Raw genomic sequence first — 17,701 nt, 5'->3', positions numbered from 1 at the left:
CAAACATACAGTAAACAAATACGCACTGCTGGACAAATACCCAATCCCGAAAATAGACGACCTATATGCCAAATTGGCAGGTGGGCTTTTGTTCATTAAACTAGACATGAGCCATGCCTACCTGCAGTTAAAACTGGACAAGGGCTCCCAGAGGTTCGCTACGATCAACACCCTGAAGGGCCTTTTCGTTATACTAGGCTACCTTTCGGAGTGTCATCAGCCTGCGCTACATTCTTGCGTACGATGGAAAATATTCTGCAGGGACTACCGCAGGTGGCGATTTATTTGGACGATGTCTTAATCACGGGTAGGACAAACGGGGAACACCTAAGGAACCTGGAGGGAGTGCTCAGGCATTTCGCAAAGGCAGGCGTACGGCTAAAAAGGGAAAAATGTGTTTTTCTGGCCCCTCAAGGGACGTACCTGGGATATAAAGTAGACGAGTCAGGCTTACATCCATTAGAAGACAGAGTAAGGGCAATAAAAGAAGCCCCAGCTCCCACCACGGTCCAGGAGTTACGATCATTTCTAGGGTTGGTAACCTATTATGGAAAATTTATTGAAAATAGGGCGTCCATCCTAGAACCCCTCCACCAGCTACTAAAAAAGGGCAAGAATGGAAATAGTCTGCCTGCCAAAACCGAGCATTTAGGGACATTAAGGAACAGCTGTCATCCGAAAATTTTGTAGAGCATTATGACCCAAGGAAGGAGTTGGTGGTCATTTGTGATGCATCCCACTACGGGATAGGAGCCGTCTTAGCCCATAGAGGAAGGAATGGGGAAGAACGGCCAATAGCCTATGCTTCGAGGACCTTGGCGATGGCTGAGAGGAAGTACGCCCAAATCGAGAAGGAAGGACTGGCGGTGATATTCGCAGTAAAAAAAATTTCACCAGTATCTGTACAGGCGGAAATTCACCATAGTGACGGACCATAAGCCGCTATTAGGGTTATTAAAAGAAGACAAGTCAATACCCCCGATTGCATCAGCTAGAATCCAACGCTGGGCGTTGCTACTGGCGGCGTATAGATACGTTCTGGAGCACAGACCGGGAACGCGAGTAGCAAATGCAGATGCTTTGAGCAGACTTCCCCTCCCGGACACTCCGCCGCAAATACCAAAAGTAGAGGAGACAGTAATGACTCTAAATTTTTTGGACACCCTACCAGTAGATGCACAACATATTCGGTTGTGGAAGCAAAAAGACCCAGTTTTAGTAAAGATGAAGCATTTACTGCTAACAGGGGAACTGGAAAGACCAGTGGAGCGCCAGATGCACCCATACTGGAGCAGAAGGGACCAAATAACCATAGAAGACGGTATCCTATTATGGGGCGCCCGGGTAATCGTCCCAGCTCAGGGCCGTCAGGCAATCTTAACCGAGTTACATCACGGACACACAGGGGTGTCTAAAATGAAGATGCTAGCTCGAAGCTACATTTGGTGGCCAGGTTTGGACACAGACATAGCAGCCTTGGTACGTCGGTGCCAGGAGTGTCAACAGGGGCAAAGAGTGCCACCAGCGGCGCCATTGCACCCGTGGGAATGGCCAGGCAGACCGTGGACCCGCCTGCATATTGGCCACGCCGGCCCTTTCATGGGCTCAATGTTTTTGGTGATAGTGGACGGCCATTCCAAATTGTTGGACGTCCACCGGGTAAACACGGCAATCACAGCATCAACAATTGAAAAGCTCAAGGCCTCGTTTGCAACACATGGACTTCCGGAGATATTGGTGTCGGACAACGGAACGGCATTCACAAGTGGGGAATTTGGAAAATTCCTGAAGGAAAACGGAATCCGTCACATCAAAACAGTCCCTTACCATCCAGCGACCAACGGCCTGGCAGAGAGAGCGGTCCAGACACTTAAAGCGGGACTCAAAAAGCAGCCGGCAGCGTCAATGGACACAAAGCTCTCCCGCTGGCTGTTTGATTACAGGACCACACCGCATTCTACAACGGGCATACCGCCAGCTGAACTCTTAATGAGAAGGCGGCTGCGAACGAGGCTGAGTCTCCTTTTCCCAAATTTAACGGGGAAAGTGGAGAAACAACAGGAGGCCCAACGCAGGGGGCATGATAATAGTCAGCAGCAGAGACATTTCCAGGTGGGGGCACCAGTTTGGGTCAAGAATTATGGGAATGGACCAACGTGGGTCAAAGGCACGGTAGAGTCCCAAACAGGGCCCATATCCTATGAGGTTTCGATAGGAGGTAAGGTGCTGAAGAAACACCTAGACCAAATAAGGGCAGCGGAACCACACCTGGAGGCAGGCGAAGCAGGACCGCCTCAAGCTGGGATAGCCCAGATGGAAAGGATACCCACACCCCGTTCTCCAGATCCCGTCATCCAGCCGTCAGAGTCGGAGATGGACACGTTCGACGAGGCCGCCGCGACACCTCTCCCCAAGGAGGAGGAAGAACAACTTCCAAGGAGGTCGTCAAGGAAAAGACGGGCACCTATAAGGTACACCCCGCCCACTTCGGAGAACGACCCGGCGGATGACAAAGAGGTGACAGACCCGGACATGAGTGGCAGGAAGAAGCTCAGAGGAATGCCAGCTGGCAGGAATTCCTCGGACCTTGGGGGGGAAGGGGTGTAATGAACTCCAATTGCCTTTATTGGTTGGCCAATTGGAGTATGAGCTCCCTCAATGATAGCTCATAGAGGGGGCCCATATAATCACCTGTGTAGGCTTTGTGAGCCGGTCTTAAGTTGACTGGACTGCTAGCAGCACTGTTTGTAGCTGCTCCTGTAATATCGTTATTGTAAATAAATATTGGTGTGGTGACGGAACTCCTGCCTCCCGTGGATTACTACACATGTCCACCAGCAACGGGACCAATTGTCCGGAAAATCTCATATAAAACCCAACGGAAACCAATCCAGTCCTGCGGCTTTACCTGTTTGCATCTACCCTGTAGCTGCGAAGAAATCCCCAGAACCTAGCGGTGCCTCCAACTCTTCTCCTTCCCCACCACCGGAAATTCCAGACCCTCCAGAAATGCTGACATCGTGACCCTCCCGCCACTCTGGCGGCTCTAACCTGCAAAGATTCTGATAGAAAGCCACAAATGCGCCATTTACTCAATCAGGGGTGGACATCAGCTTGCCGCTCAAGTTCCTGACCTGAATGATCTCCTGGGAGACTGCCTGCCACCTCAACTGGCAGGCCAGGAGTTGGCTGGCCTTCTCCCCATATTCATAACTGATCCCTCTTGATCGCCATAACTGATGCACCACCTTACCCATAGACAACAGATCAAATTGCGTCTGCAGTTTCTTCCTATTCGCCAGGAACCCCCGGGGTAGGGTCACTTATTTCAGCTAAGAGCTCTGTATGCAATAGTCAGAAGGTCATGCAATGTAAACAATGTACAACTGCACATTGTTTTGCTGACAGCATGATCTTTTATTGCTTTGGAAAGGGACAACTTATTTCCCACGTTTGTTGGTAAAACATGGCTCCGGCTGCTGTTTTTATTTCTCTCTCTCTAATCTTAATGCGGTGCTTTGTCCCAGATGCTGTTACTGCATATTATAAATATGTGCTTTTACCTCTGAAAGGGAAGGTATTCTGGAATGACTTGAGTCTATCCAGCCCGCCATGAATTTCATGATTAATTAAAAGACCTTTGCCGAAAACTGAAAGTTCTGACTGATTATTTCCTCGACAGAAGCCATAGTGATAACCACTGTGCTGCCCGGTATGTAGGGGTTACATTAGGTAACTCCTGCCAGGGTACTTGTTTTTTGGTCCTTTTTGCCCGAGTCCTGGACTGGTTTAGCACAGTGGGCTAAACAGTTGGCTTGTAATGCATAACAAGTCAGCAGCACGGGTTCAATTCCTGTACCAGCCTCACCGAAAAGGCGCCGGAATGTGGCGACTGGGGGCTTTACACAGTGAAGTGGGAAATGTTTCAGAAGGGCACTTGGCACAGAAGATGGCTGCCTGACACACAAGATGGAGAAACAGAGAATAAAGCAGACATAACCGATACCTGGAACCCAGCAGGGTGCCAGTGGGACAGATAGGAACAGATCCAAGACAAAGGGAGCCAAACAGGAAGATTAAGAAATACATAAATGCAGGACACCACTTGAATAAAGCTGACTTCAGCCAAAGTGTACACAATGATATGCTAATACGAATGTCTTTACCCCCTCCCCCCAGATACATGAACCACCACAGTCCAAACACACCCCCCCCGCCTCTTCCATAAACACTGACAGCACCTTGTCCACCCCTGAAACCAACAACCTCGGTCAAGAGCGTTCTAACATCAGCCCCAACACACAATTCCAGTCTCCCCCCTCCTCCAAGATTGCTCGATGTGTGTCTAAATCCAGGATACAGGCCAACAGCTTCTTGATAAATGCCACATCATTCCAATTTGGGGCATATACATTCACCAACACAACCAACTGACCCGTCAATACCTACCCTAAAAGTGATACAAGGCCTCGTCATTGTCAGAGAAATAACCCACTACATCCCCCTCTCTCCACCCACCCCTCCCCTGCTGACCACCTCCCAGAGAACAATGCTCCCTCCTCCCCAACCCCCCACCAAACAAACATTGCGGCTCATTGAACCTCATCTAAACAGGTTCAACAGGCTGCAGCTCCTCCACCCACCCCACTCACGTTCACTCGTAAATAAAAATCTTGCTGCTAGCGAGATAGCCTCTACTCAGGGTAAATATTAAGAAATGAAGAGAAAATAAGCTCCCAAGCCCACCCCCATTAAAAATATAAAAACAAATTCCAACACCCATGCATTTCTCACCAGGGACCATGTATTTTAATTGACAATACCCCTTAACTATTCACCCACATTGGTGCCACACCCACCCCATAAAACATACGCAAACCTAAACAACAATTTTAAAAATTATTCGTTCATGGGACGTGGGCACCGCAGGATGGGGCAGCATTTATTGCCGACCCTTAATTGCCCGTGAGGGGGCATTTAAGAGTCAACCACATTGCTGTGAGTCTGTAGTTACATGTAGGCCAGACCAGGTAAGGATGGCAGATTTCCTTCCCTAAAGGACATTAGTGAACCAGATGGGTTTTTATAACAATCAACAATGGTTTCATGGTCATCGTTAGACTTTTAATTCCAGATTTTTATTGAATTCAAATTTCACCATCTGCAGTGGCGGATTTCGAACCTGGATCCCCAGAGCATTACTCTGGATTTCCAGTTTACTAGTCCAGTAGCAATACCACTCCGCCACCGCCTCCCCACAATATATACAGTTTACACAAACAAACCCATACCCCCAACAATCATAACAGTTCCCACAGAACCCTTTTTTTTTAACAAACAATTTTATTGAGTGTGGTAGTATGACTCGGGTTATTACGGTACCTGGGAGTGTGAGCTGCCATTGGTGCAGAAGGCTCGCTGCCCAGTGGCCCAAGTGTTGTGTTCTCTGTATTCTCATTGGTCGAGAGGAAGGTAGCTCCCCTATGAGGTGGTGTATAAGAACCCGTGTTCCCCAGCAGCCAGGTCATTTCTGTACTCCTGCTGCTGGGCACACTTCTTGTAGATTAAAGCCTTCGATTCGGACTACTCCTTTGTTTCCATGTCCATTGATTGCGCATCATTGAGGTATTTTTTGGCATTGTAAACAGCAACAATTACACTAGTATGCAATTACCAATTACAAAAACATGGTGCAAATAAATGTTTTTCTCTCGCAAATAGACCTTCCTATTCTTCCCCCCCTACTTTATATTATTCTACCCCCCCACCCCCGACCCCCCTACCACTGACGATTAATTCTCCGTGAAGAAGTCGATGAATGGTTGCCACCTCCGGGCGAACCCCAATAGTGATCCTTGTAAGGCGAACTTGATTTTTTTCCAAGCCAAGAAAGCTTGCCATGTCCGACAGCCATACTTCGGTCTTTGGGGGCTTTGAGTCCCTCCAGGCCAACAGTATTCGTCGCCGGGCTATCAGGGAAGCAAAGGTCACAAAGTCAGCCTCTATCCCCTCCTGGACTCCCGGGTCCTCCGACACCCCAAAATTGCCACCTCTGGACTCATCGCCACCCTTGTTTTCAGTACCCGGGACATGATGTCCGCAAATCCCTGCCAGTACCCTCTGAGTTTTGGACACGCCCAGAACATGTGGACATGGTTCGCTGGTCCTCCCGCACGTCTAGCACACTTGTCCTCCAGTCCAAAGAATTTACTCATCTGGGCCACCGTCATGTGGGCCCGGTGAACGACCTTGAACTGACAGGCTGAGCCTGGCACATGTTGTGGGTGCGTTTACCCTCCTCAGAGCGTCTGCCCATACGCCTCCCTCCAACTCCCCATCAAGCTCCTCCTCCCAGTTAAGTTTCAGTTCCTCGGTCCCTGTGTCCTCTGCTCCCAGAAGCTCCTTATAAATATCTAAGACTCTCCCCTCTCCTACCTCTCCCCTAGAAATTACCCTGTCCTGGATCCCCCCCTGGTGGAAGGCGTGGAAAGGACGGGACCTGTCTACGTACGAAATCCCGCACCTGCAAGTACCGAAAGTAATTTCCCCTTGCCAGCCCGAATTTCTCCTCCAGCACCCTCATGCTCGAGAAGCTCCCTTCCAGGAACAAGTCGCCCATCCTACCCACCTTAGCCCTCTGCCACGCTCGAAACCCGCCGTCCATTTTCCTCGGGCAAATCGGTGGTTGTCACATACTGCGGCCACACTCCCACTTTCCCCGCATGCTTCCTCCATTGGCCCCAAATCCGCAAAGCCGCCACCACTATAGGGCTGGTGGAGTACCTGGCCAGCGGGAGCGGCAGAGGAGCCGTGACCAGGGCTGTCAAGCTGGTGCCCCTGTACGAAGCAGCCTCTACCCGCTCCCAAACCGACCCTGTACCCTCCATCTATTTCCTTATTGTGGCTATTGTGTTGTTCCTCGTGTCTTAATAAAGCTTGTAGTCTCAAATGTGGAGAAGATGCTTTATTGTGAATTTGTTCTCTCTTCAGAGCTTAACTTACGGCTACCTCAAATGCTGCCTGCTTGTATGTCTGTGTCCTGCTACAAGTTCTGCCTTCCATGAAGTGTGTCCTCACTTCCTGTCCCGGTGTATTTATAGCTCCCCCATGCTCCCTCTAGTGCTTGCTCAGTTGTATTGCATCTAGTCAGATCTACGATCACCACAGCTATGTTAGCCGCCCAGTAGTAGTTACTGAGGTTCGGTAACGCCAGCTCCCCCCTCGCTACGGTTCCATTCCAGCATCCCCCTCTTTACCCGCGGGGACTTCCCCGCCCAAACAAATCCCAGGGTGATTTTATTGATCCTTTTAAAGAATGAAAATAGGGAGACACTGAAAAATAAACAGGAATCTCGGGAGGATCGTCATTTTCACCGTCTGCACTCTCCCCGCTAGTGACAGCGGGAGCGCATCCCACCTTGGGAACTCGCTCCTCATTTGCTCAACCAGCCTAGACAAGTTCAACTTATGCATCTTGCCCCAGTCCTGCGCCACTTGTATCCCTAAATACCTAAAACTTTCCCCAACCAGCCTAAATGGTAGCTCCCTCAGTCTATTCTCCTGACCCCTCGCCTGTGCTACAAACAACTCGCTCTTTGCCATGTTCAACTTGTACCCTGAAAACCGGCCAAATTCCCTGAGGATTCCCATAATCCCATCCATCCCTGCCGCTGGATGTGACACATACAAAAGCAGGTCATCCGCGTAGAGCGAGACCTCGTGTTTTATCCCCCTATCCCCCCCCCCCCTCCCCCCCCCCCCCCCCTCCGCGACCATTCCCTTCCATCCCCTTGCCGCTCTCAGAGCAATTGCCAGCGGTTCTATGGCCAACGCAAACAGCAATGGAGAGAGGGGGCATCCCTGTCTTGTCCCGCGGTATAGTCTAAAATACTCAGATGTCATCCTGTTCGTCCTTACATTAGCCTCCGGGGCCTGATATAACAGTTTAACCCAGTCCACAAAGCCTTCCCCAAACCCAAACCATCCCAGCACATCCCATAGATAGTCCCACTCCACCCGGTCAAAAGGCTTTTCGGCATCCATTGCCACCACTACCTCCACTATCTGCCCTCCGGGGGCATTATAATCATGTTGAGCAGCCTTCTTATGTTGGTTACCAGCTGCCTGCTCTTAACAAACCCCATTTGGTCCTCCACAATCACGTCCGGTACACAGTCTTCGATTCTGAACGCCAGGATCTTGGCCAGCAATTTAGCGTCAAAATTAATCAGGGAGATGGGCCTATAGGACCCACAAGCTTACAGATCTTTATCCAGTTTTAATATCAGTGGCTTGCGTCATCATTGGAGGTAACACCCCATTGTCCCTCGCCTCGCTAAACACCCTAATCAGCACTGGCCCCACTAACCCCGAGAACTTTTTGTAGAACTCCACTGGATACGCGACCGGCCCCGGGGCTTTACCCGACTGCATGGCCTTCAAGCCCCCTATTACTTCTTCAGCTCTAATCGGGGCCCCCAGTCCATCTATTATCCCCCTGCCCACCTTTAGGAAGGTCAGCCCGTCTAAGAAGCGCCTCATCCCCTTTGGCCCCGTGGGGGTTTCCGAGGTATACAGCTTGCTGTAAAAGTCCCTGAATATCTTGCTCAGTCCTGCCGGGTCTTCCCTTCCCAGTCTCTGGCTGTGTCCCTCTTCCTAAGTTGCCGTGCAAGCATTTTGCTGGCTTTCTCCCCATGCTCATACACCGCGCCCCTAGCCTTCCTGAGCTGCTCTACGGCCTTCCCAGTAGATAGCGCCCCCAACTCCACCTGCAGTCTCCGTCGTTCCCGAAGTACCTCTGCCCTCGGGGACTCCGCATATTCCCTATCCGTCCGTATCATCTCCTTAACCAGTCTGTCCATCTCCGCCCGATCCGTTCTGTCCCTATGGGCTCGAATTGAAATCAGTTCCCCTCTCACCACCACCTTTAGCGCCTCCCAGAGCGCCGCTCCTGAGACTTCCCCTGTATCATTGACCTGCATAGTCCTGCATGCATTTCCCCACTCTCTCACACAGCCTCTCATCTGCCAACAATCCCACCTCTAACCTCCATTGTGGGCGCTGGTAACTTTCTTTGCAGACCGGCAGGTCGACCCAATGTGGAGCATGGTCTGAAATAGTGATTGCCGAGTATTTTGTATCCTTCACCCCCGCCATAATAAAGTAGTCGATTCGAGAATAAACATTGTGAACATGTCAATAAAACAAGAACTCCTTCCCCATCGGCCAACTCGCCATGGGTCCACCAACACCCCCCCACTCCCCTCAACACCACCCCCCCCCCCCCCCCCCCCCCCCCCGCCAAGGGAGGGAACCTGGTTCAGTTCCCTCCCTTGTCAGCAGATCAACTTCCCCCCACCCTCCCCCCGCCCTGCCATATACTGGTTGTATACACACCCCACACCCCGCTCCCGTTGACTAGCTAAAAGCAGCTAGCCTGGTGACTCTCAACTCCGGCGCCACCATGTCTCCCACCTGTTGTCCCCCTGCTCCCTCCCCCCCGCCCATCAACACCACTTCCCCAGAACAGCCCTGTTTGGGCAATCGCTCTGGGACCGAAACAGAAAGAAAACAAAGCTCGCCCCCACAATAGTGCAATTCAACCTGTGTAATGAGGTGGGCGCTACCACCCACCCCTGTCATAATCTACACCAGTATATCATGGTGCAGACACACACACTGATGGACACACAGTAGGGCCAATTAACACACACAACACCGCAGCCAATCACCAGTTAGAGCACACTCACTATAAAGACAGAGTTTTCTCGCTCATTCGGGATGCAGCCTCTCAGAAGGACAGAGCTTACAGCACAGATCTTCACCATGTGCTGAGTGCATAGACTGGTTAGGATAGGCACAGGTCTTTAGTTTAATCTAACATCGTGTTAACCCACAGTGAAAGTATGTTCAACAGTTTCTAGCATAATAAAATAGTGCTGTGCTATTTCAAGTGTTGATAGTCGTATGTGTTACTGCTGAGGGAAACGCAGTCTCCATAGATCCAGAGCACCCAACACATCATGGTACCAGTAGTTAAGGGATGTTAGAACTTATTAGACCTACCTGCAAGTGATCTGCCTTCCACCAGCATACAGCCATCCTGCAACATGGACAATGTCCACACGCCACTGCCGCTCCGCATCACCGGCAACCTAGGGGCCAACTGGAAGATCTTCAAACAACGATTCCCGCTCTACCTTGAAGCCACAGACCTGGAAGCTGCCTCAGATGCCAGGAAGATCGCTCCCTTCCTCTCGACGGCCGGGGACCATGCCATCCACATCTTCAATTCTCTTGCCTTTGCTGATGGTGAAGATAAATCAAAATTCAAGACGGTCCTCCTTAAGTTTGACGGTCACTGCGACATCGAGGTGAATGAAAGTTTTGAGCGCTATGTCCTCCAATAGCGTTTGCAGGGTAAGGAAGAACCTTTCCAGTCCTTTCTCACCCACCTCCGCATCCTTGCGCAGTCCTGTCACTATGGGTCCACCTCCGACTCCATTATACGCGACCAGATCATTTTCGGTGTTCATTCGGAACCCCTTCGCCAGCAGCTCCTCAAGGTTAAGCAGCTCACCCTAGCGATTGCCATTGAGACCTGCGTGCTGCATGAACACGCCACTAATCGGTATTCCCACATCCATGCGGTTGAAACGGCGCAGCAAGGTCCCCACGAGGCAGGGCCAAAGGCTCTTTCGGTCAGACGGAAATTAAGTTCCTCGGGAGACCACATCTCCCAATTGGGTGTGCAGCCTGGTTGCGGACAAGGTAGCTGCCATCACAGCTATGAAGACACGGGAGGACAAGAAGGCGGACCTCCGCTTTCTGGGCATGGTCAATTTTTTAGGGAAATTCATCCCTAACCTCGCCTCTCATACCACGGTTCTCAGGAACCTGGTCAGGAAGACGACAGACTTCCAATGACTCCCTGCCCATGAGCGTGAATGGAGGGGACTCAAGGCTAAACTGACCACGGCCCTGGTCTTAGCCTTCTTTGATCCAGCAAAGGAGACCAAAATTTCGACCGATGCCAGTCAATCTGGCATTGGAGCAGTGCTCCTTCAACGTGATGAGGCCTCATCATGGGCCCCCGTTGCATACGCGTCACGTGCGATGACCCCCACGGAGCAGCGCTACGCAGATACAAAAGGAGTGTCTGGGCCTTCTGACTGGTGTTGCAAAATTCCACGATTATGTCTATGGACTTCCTCAGTTCACCGTTGAGACCGACCATCGCCCGCTGGTCAATATAATACAGAAAGAATTGAACGACATGACGCCTCGCCTCCAGCGTATTCTTCTCAAGCTCCGGCGATACGATTTCCAGTTGGTAGACAACCCAGGCAAGGACCTCATCGTTGCTGACACTCCCTCCCGGTCTGTCACCACACCATGTGACTCAGCGGGATTTGTCTGCCGGGTTGACGCCCATGTGGCATTCGCTACCTCCAATCTACCGGCCTCGGATGAACGCCTCGTCCAAATTCGCTGTGAGACGGTGCCCGACCCCTTGCTACAGCGTGTCATGTGCCACCCAACGGACGGGTGGCTCAGGGGCCATTGTCCTCAATTCTACAATGTCAGAGATGATCTAGCGGCAGTCGACGGGGTTCTTCTAAAACTGGACCGCATTGTCATCCCGCATAGCATGCGCCAGCTTGTCCTGGAACAACTATACGAGGGCCACCTTGGCATGGAAATATGCTGCCGACGGGCCCGAGAGGCAGTGTACTGGCCTGGAATCAATGAGGACATAGCCAACACAGTGCTCAACTGCCCCACTTGTCAGCGATTCCAGCCAACCCAACCACATGAAACTCTGCAGCCCCATGGGTTGGTCACGGCACCATGGACCAAGGTGGGCATCAACCTGAGGACCCGAGAAACAGACAAAAAAAACACCCCGAATTTTAAAGAAAAGAACGTGCCGAACACCATCGCTGAAATGAGGGGCAATCTAAGAAAAAATATAAACAACCCTTGAAACACTCTAACTTGAGTCCATGGATCCTCAGTTCGGCACCAGTCCATGCCCCTTAGCGAAGTCCATCGCTTCCTCCGGGTCGTAAAAATAATGTTGCTGTTCACAGTATGTGACCCAAATCTGTGTCGGAAAAAGTAGCCCGAACTCGACCTTCTTTTTTAACAGGATCTCTTTAATTTGTCTGTAGGCTGCCCTCCTTCTGGCCACCTCCTGGCTCAGATCCTGGTAGATGCACAGGACACTGTAGTTCCATGAGCAGCTCTTCGTGCTCTTGGCCCACTGTAGAACCTGCTCCCTGTCCACGAACCTATGGAACCTGACCACCATCGCCCCCCCCCCCCCCCCCCCCTTCGCGGCTGCCTCGCCTGCACTCTGTGTGCCTTGTCCAGCTCCAACGGCCGAGGGAAGAAATCATCCCCCACCAGCTTCTGCAGCATGTCTGCCACATATACCGTGGCATCCACTCCCTCGGCCCCCTCCGGGAGCCCAATGATTCTCAGATTCTGCCGGCGAGACCTGTTTTCCAGGTCCTCCAGTCTGTCCATCAGCCTTGCTTGTTGCTCCTTCAACTTTCTAATTTCCACTCCGCTACCGTTTGGAAATCCGCCTGCTCTTCCACTGTCTTCTCCAGTTCCTGGATCTTCTTATCCTGAGTGTCCAGCCTCTGGTCCAGTCGCTCCACCACTTTCTGGAGCGGTTCCAAATTATCCCGCTTCAGTGATACAAAGCTCTCTTTCATGACCTTCAGCATGTTGTCCAGTGCTGTCTGACCGTCCGCTCCGTGGTCCGTTCGTCGGCCATCTCTCCTCCCACGAGCTTCCACACCACCTTTGTTCAGCCCCTTCTTTGCCTGTTTTCGCTCCCTTTTATTCCTTAAGACCATACAACTCTGTATGGATTCAGATCTAAAGTGCTGTTGTTTTCCACTCCAGTGCTCAAAAGTTCGAAAAAGTCGGGGAAAAGGTCTAAATGTCCGACCGGAGCGAGAGCCACCAAATGCGCGACTTACTCCCTCATAGCTGCCACCGGAAGTCCCCCACAGAATCCTTTTAATAGAGTCCAAGACCGTGTTCTTCAACAAAGGCCTCCCTCCGCCCGCTCTGACATGTCAAAGTAGTTGTCCTTCACAATCTCTCCTTCCCTTTTCACAGCCTCCGATATTTTCTCCACCTTCTCCTGAATCGGACTAAGTGCCTCCTCAATCAATTTTTTTGAGGGTTTCCAACATCTTGTTTTTCAAAGTGCCTCCCAAACTGCTTCTCAACTTCAGAGGTCATACTCCCACCAGCATATCTGCTGTAATAGAAACAGCTGCATCTGCTGGAGTTAAATCTGCCATATTCCCCCCTGGTGAGCCACGCGGACTCCCCAAATCCGAAGGGTTTCCACTTGGAACCTTCTTTCCACCAGTCTTTTTCCAAATTTTCGTGATTATTTTGTCGATGGGTTCACTAAACCATCAGTTAGATCGAGTTAGTTCACACAAATTAATAAATCATAATCACTTATTGTTACAAGTTGGCGTCAATGAAGTTCCTGTGAAAAGCCCCCAGTCGCCACATTCTGGCGCCTGTTCAGGGAGGCTGGTACAGGAATTGAACCTGCGCTGCTGCCTTGTTTTGCATTACAAGCCAGCTATTTAGCCTACTGTGCTAAACCAGCCCCTACGGGAGGCAGGTACGGGAATTGAGGGCGGGCTCGAGGAGTCCGGAGATGCGGGCTGGAGGCTGGCCTAAAAAGGGTGATGGCTAGTCAGCAGGAGTGTGGGGGGGGGGGGGGGGGGGGGGGGGGGGATGCCCCGACCAGGCTGATTACATGGTATGTTACAGGGTTGAATAGGCCGGTCAAGAGGGCTCACGTGTTCACGCATTTGAGGGGGCTGAAGGTGGACGTGGCGATGTTACAAGGGACATACCTAAAGGTTACAGACCAGACTAGATTGAGAAGTGGGTGGGTCAGCCAAGTGTTCCACTCAGGACTGGACTCAAAGACCGGGGGGTAGCGATTTTGATTAATAGACGAGTGGCATTCAAGGCAGGGACAATCGTGTCAGGCACGGGGGGCAGGTACATAATGGTGAATGGGAAGCTGGAGGTGGTGCGAGTGGTACTCGTGAACGTATATGCTCCGAACTGGGATAATGTGGAATTTATGAGGCTGGTGTTAGGTAAGATCCCAGACTGAGAGTCACATAAACTGATCATAGGAGGGGCTGGTTTAGCTCACAGGGCTAAATCGCTGGCTTTTAAAGCAGACCAAGCAGGCCAGCAGCACGGTTCAATTCCCGTACCAGCCTCCCCGGACAGATGCCGGAATGTGGCGACTAGGGGCTTTTCACAGTAACTCCATTGAAGCCTACTCGTGACAATAAAGCGATTTTCATTTAATTTCATTTAGGGGCTGTTTAGCACACTGGGCTAAATTGCTGGCTTTGAAAGCAGGCCTGCAGCATGGTTCGATTCCTGTAACAGCCTCCCCGAACAGGCGTCGGAATGTGGCGACTAGGGGCTTTTCACAGTAATTTCATTTGAAGCCTACTCTTGACAATAAGCGATTCTTCTCTTCTTCTTCTTCAATAGTCATTGATCTGGACAGGACAGGGAGGGTGCCTGCTGCGGCAAAGGAATTGAGGGGGTTTATGGAACAGATGATGGGGGGGGGTGGGGGGGGGGAGTAGACACATGGAGGTTTGCACGGCCGAGGGCGAAGGAGTTTTCTTTTTTCTCACATGTCCACAAGGTATACTCTCGCATCAACTTTTTTGTTCTGAGCAGGGCTCTAATACCGAAGGTGGTGGATGATGTGTTAGGTAGGTTGGGTTGAATGTGGGCTGCACTTGATGCAGTGTAGCGAGAGACAGACCTCTAACACTGGAGAAGATCCAACACGATTTTATTTAACGTATTATCTAATATACATGTTCAGCTGTGGGTTGACACTATACTGAATTGACTGGAGACCTAGTACTAGCCTGGCCAGACTTACGAGCTACCGCATGGTGTTTGGACTGGCTTGCCCATGGACTCTGACTGTCTCAGTGGCTGGGTCCAGAGAGAACGGGAAACCTAGTGCCCTCTGGCTTTATAGTGGGCGTGTCCTGTCTGGTGATTGGCTGCTCTGTTCTGTGTGCTTACTGGTCATCCTGTGTGTCAATCACTGCCTGTCTGCACTCCATTATATACATGAGTGTATATTATGACATCTCCCCCTTTTTTTTAGATAATAAATATTAAGGTGCGTGTACGTATGTATATGTATATGTGCCTCACTATATACAAGATGTGTCAAAATGAACATATATACATAGGAAGGTGTCGCTAGTGCAGATACAGGGCAGATGAAACGATATTTCCAGAGGTCAAAACGATGACGTCACAAAATGTACAAAAGTTCAGTCTCTTGATTTAGTCTTTGCGGCGGGCGCCGAATTCTTGTTGATTGCCGCAGGGTGGATCAGGGGCCGTCTGTACTTGGATAGGCGGGATCGCTGCCATCTGGGTGGTCACGTGGGCCGGCAGGATTGCTCGTAGATCGGTGGCCTCGTGGTAGGGTACGTCTGGAGAAAGTATCGTGGGCGGCGGGGCACTTCGGTCAGGTGGTGGGCGTGGAACTCTTTGTAGTGCCCGTCTGCTGCGCCATTGCAGGGAGCCATCAGCCATGCAGACAAGGAACGATCTTGGGGCCGCTTGCTTGATCACCACAGCTGTGGCTGACCAGCCGCCCTCAGGCAACTGGACACATAAATGATCAGTTGGGACCAGCTCGGGTAGATCCATGGCTTAAGCATCATATGTGGATTTCTAGTGGGCCCGAGACTGCTGCATTTTCTGTAAGACTGTGAGGTGGTCACGGTCTGGAACATGGATGGCTGGAACTGTGGTCCTCAGAGTGCGATTCATGAGCATCTGCGCTGGAGACAACCCAGTGGACAGTGGGGTTGCCCTGTATGCCAGCATCGCCAGGTTGGAGTCGGAGCCTGAGTCTGCAGCTTTGCACAGCAACCGCTTAACAATAGGGATCCCTTTCTCAGCCTTCCCGTTTGACTGCTGGTAGTGGGGACTCGAGGTTACGTGACAGAAGTTGTAGGACTGTGCAAAATCAGACCTTCCTGGCTGTAAAATCAGGGGCCATTGTCACTCATCACCGTGAGCGGTATCCCGTGCCTGGCAAACGTTTCTTTGCAGGCTTTAACCACTGCCTTCGATGTGAGGTTGGACAGTTTCACCAGTTCTGGGTAACTGGAGAAGTAGTCGACCAGGAGACATAGTCACGCCATTGGCGTGGAAAAGGTCTACATCAACTTTGGATCATGGAGAGGTCACTATCTTATGTCGCTGCAACATTTCTTTGGGTTGAGCTGGCTGAAATTTCTGACATGTAGGGCAGTTGAGGACCGTGTTGGCAATGTCCTGGCTGATACCCGGCCAATAGACCACCTCCTGAGCTCTGCGTCAGCATTTCTCGACCCCAAGGTGACCCTCATGGAGTTGGCCGTGCACTATAGCCTGCATGCTCTGAGGAATCACGATCCTGTCGAGTTTCAGGAGGATGCCTTCCACCACCGTTAGCTCATCCTTTACGTTGTAGAACTGGGGACATTTTCCCTTCTGCCAGTCATTTCTAAGGTGCTGCATTCCGTACCCACCTCCCCGAACAGGCGCCGGAATGTGGCGACTAGGGGCTTTTCACAGTAACTTCATTGAAGCCTACTTGTGACAATAAGCGATTTTCATTTTCATTTTTCATTAACTGCACCCTATGCACTGGGGCAGAATTCACTTTTCCAACATGATTTTTATGTTGGGCCCATAGATGTGCCAGTACCTGGGCCAGGATTGAAGTGAGTAAATGCTGGCTCTCTCGGGGAGGTTGTTGTCTTTCAAATGTAGCGGGCCATTGCTCCTCTTTCCAGGTCATTCTGCCCTCCTGTTTGCCATAAAATTCTATCAGAAAATTCTGTCCGTCCATTTCAATATAAATCCCATGTATTACCTTTTTTCCTTTGGCCTCTTGAAAATGAAATGAAATGAAAATCGCTTATTGTCACGAGTAGGCTTCAATGAAGTTACTGAGAAAAGCCCCTAGTCGCCACATTCCGGCGCCTGTCCGGGGAGGCTGGTACTTCTCCTAGGCTGATCACTTCTCCTATTTGCTTTGCCTTAGCAATGTTACAGCCGATATTAGATGGGCTTTTGAAGTTAAATGCATCCTAAAAAGGTCCCTCTGACTATGGGCCAGCTGTACTAACATTCCTAATCCCACAACACCAAAAAATAAAAAAGGAATGATATGCAATGTTGTCTGCTTTCCTAAGTGACATTGCGCTTGTAAATTGTGTGCCTGCTCATCCTCACGAGCATACCAAGCCGTGCAATGGGTCACTATATTCTCTCGGCTGGTTTCTGTTCAATGTTTTAATAGCTGTACCCAAGGGTCACTAATGTTTTGTAAGACTTCCTGCAGTTGTTTAACAATGGTACTGTAAGGGTTAACTTTCAGGTGCCAGCAATACAAGACAGCCACAGAGCGATCTGGCGCAGTGTCAGAAGTTATTAAATTTAGCAACTGATGAGCTCATATTTAGGGCAGCTCCATAAACATTCCATTATCAGTGCAATGTATTACCCTCCCAATTTGCAGAGGGTCTGTCTGCCAAGCAGAGAGAGGGATGTGGTTTTTGAAATAATCATAGTATCGACCAGGAGGATATTGTCA

Source organism: Scyliorhinus canicula, chromosome 13 (genome assembly GCF_902713615.1).
Source record: "Scyliorhinus canicula chromosome 13, sScyCan1.1, whole genome shotgun sequence".
NCBI lineage: Eukaryota > Metazoa > Chordata > Chondrichthyes > Carcharhiniformes > Scyliorhinidae > Scyliorhinus > Scyliorhinus canicula.
Note: the sequence above shows the minus strand (reverse complement) of the source record.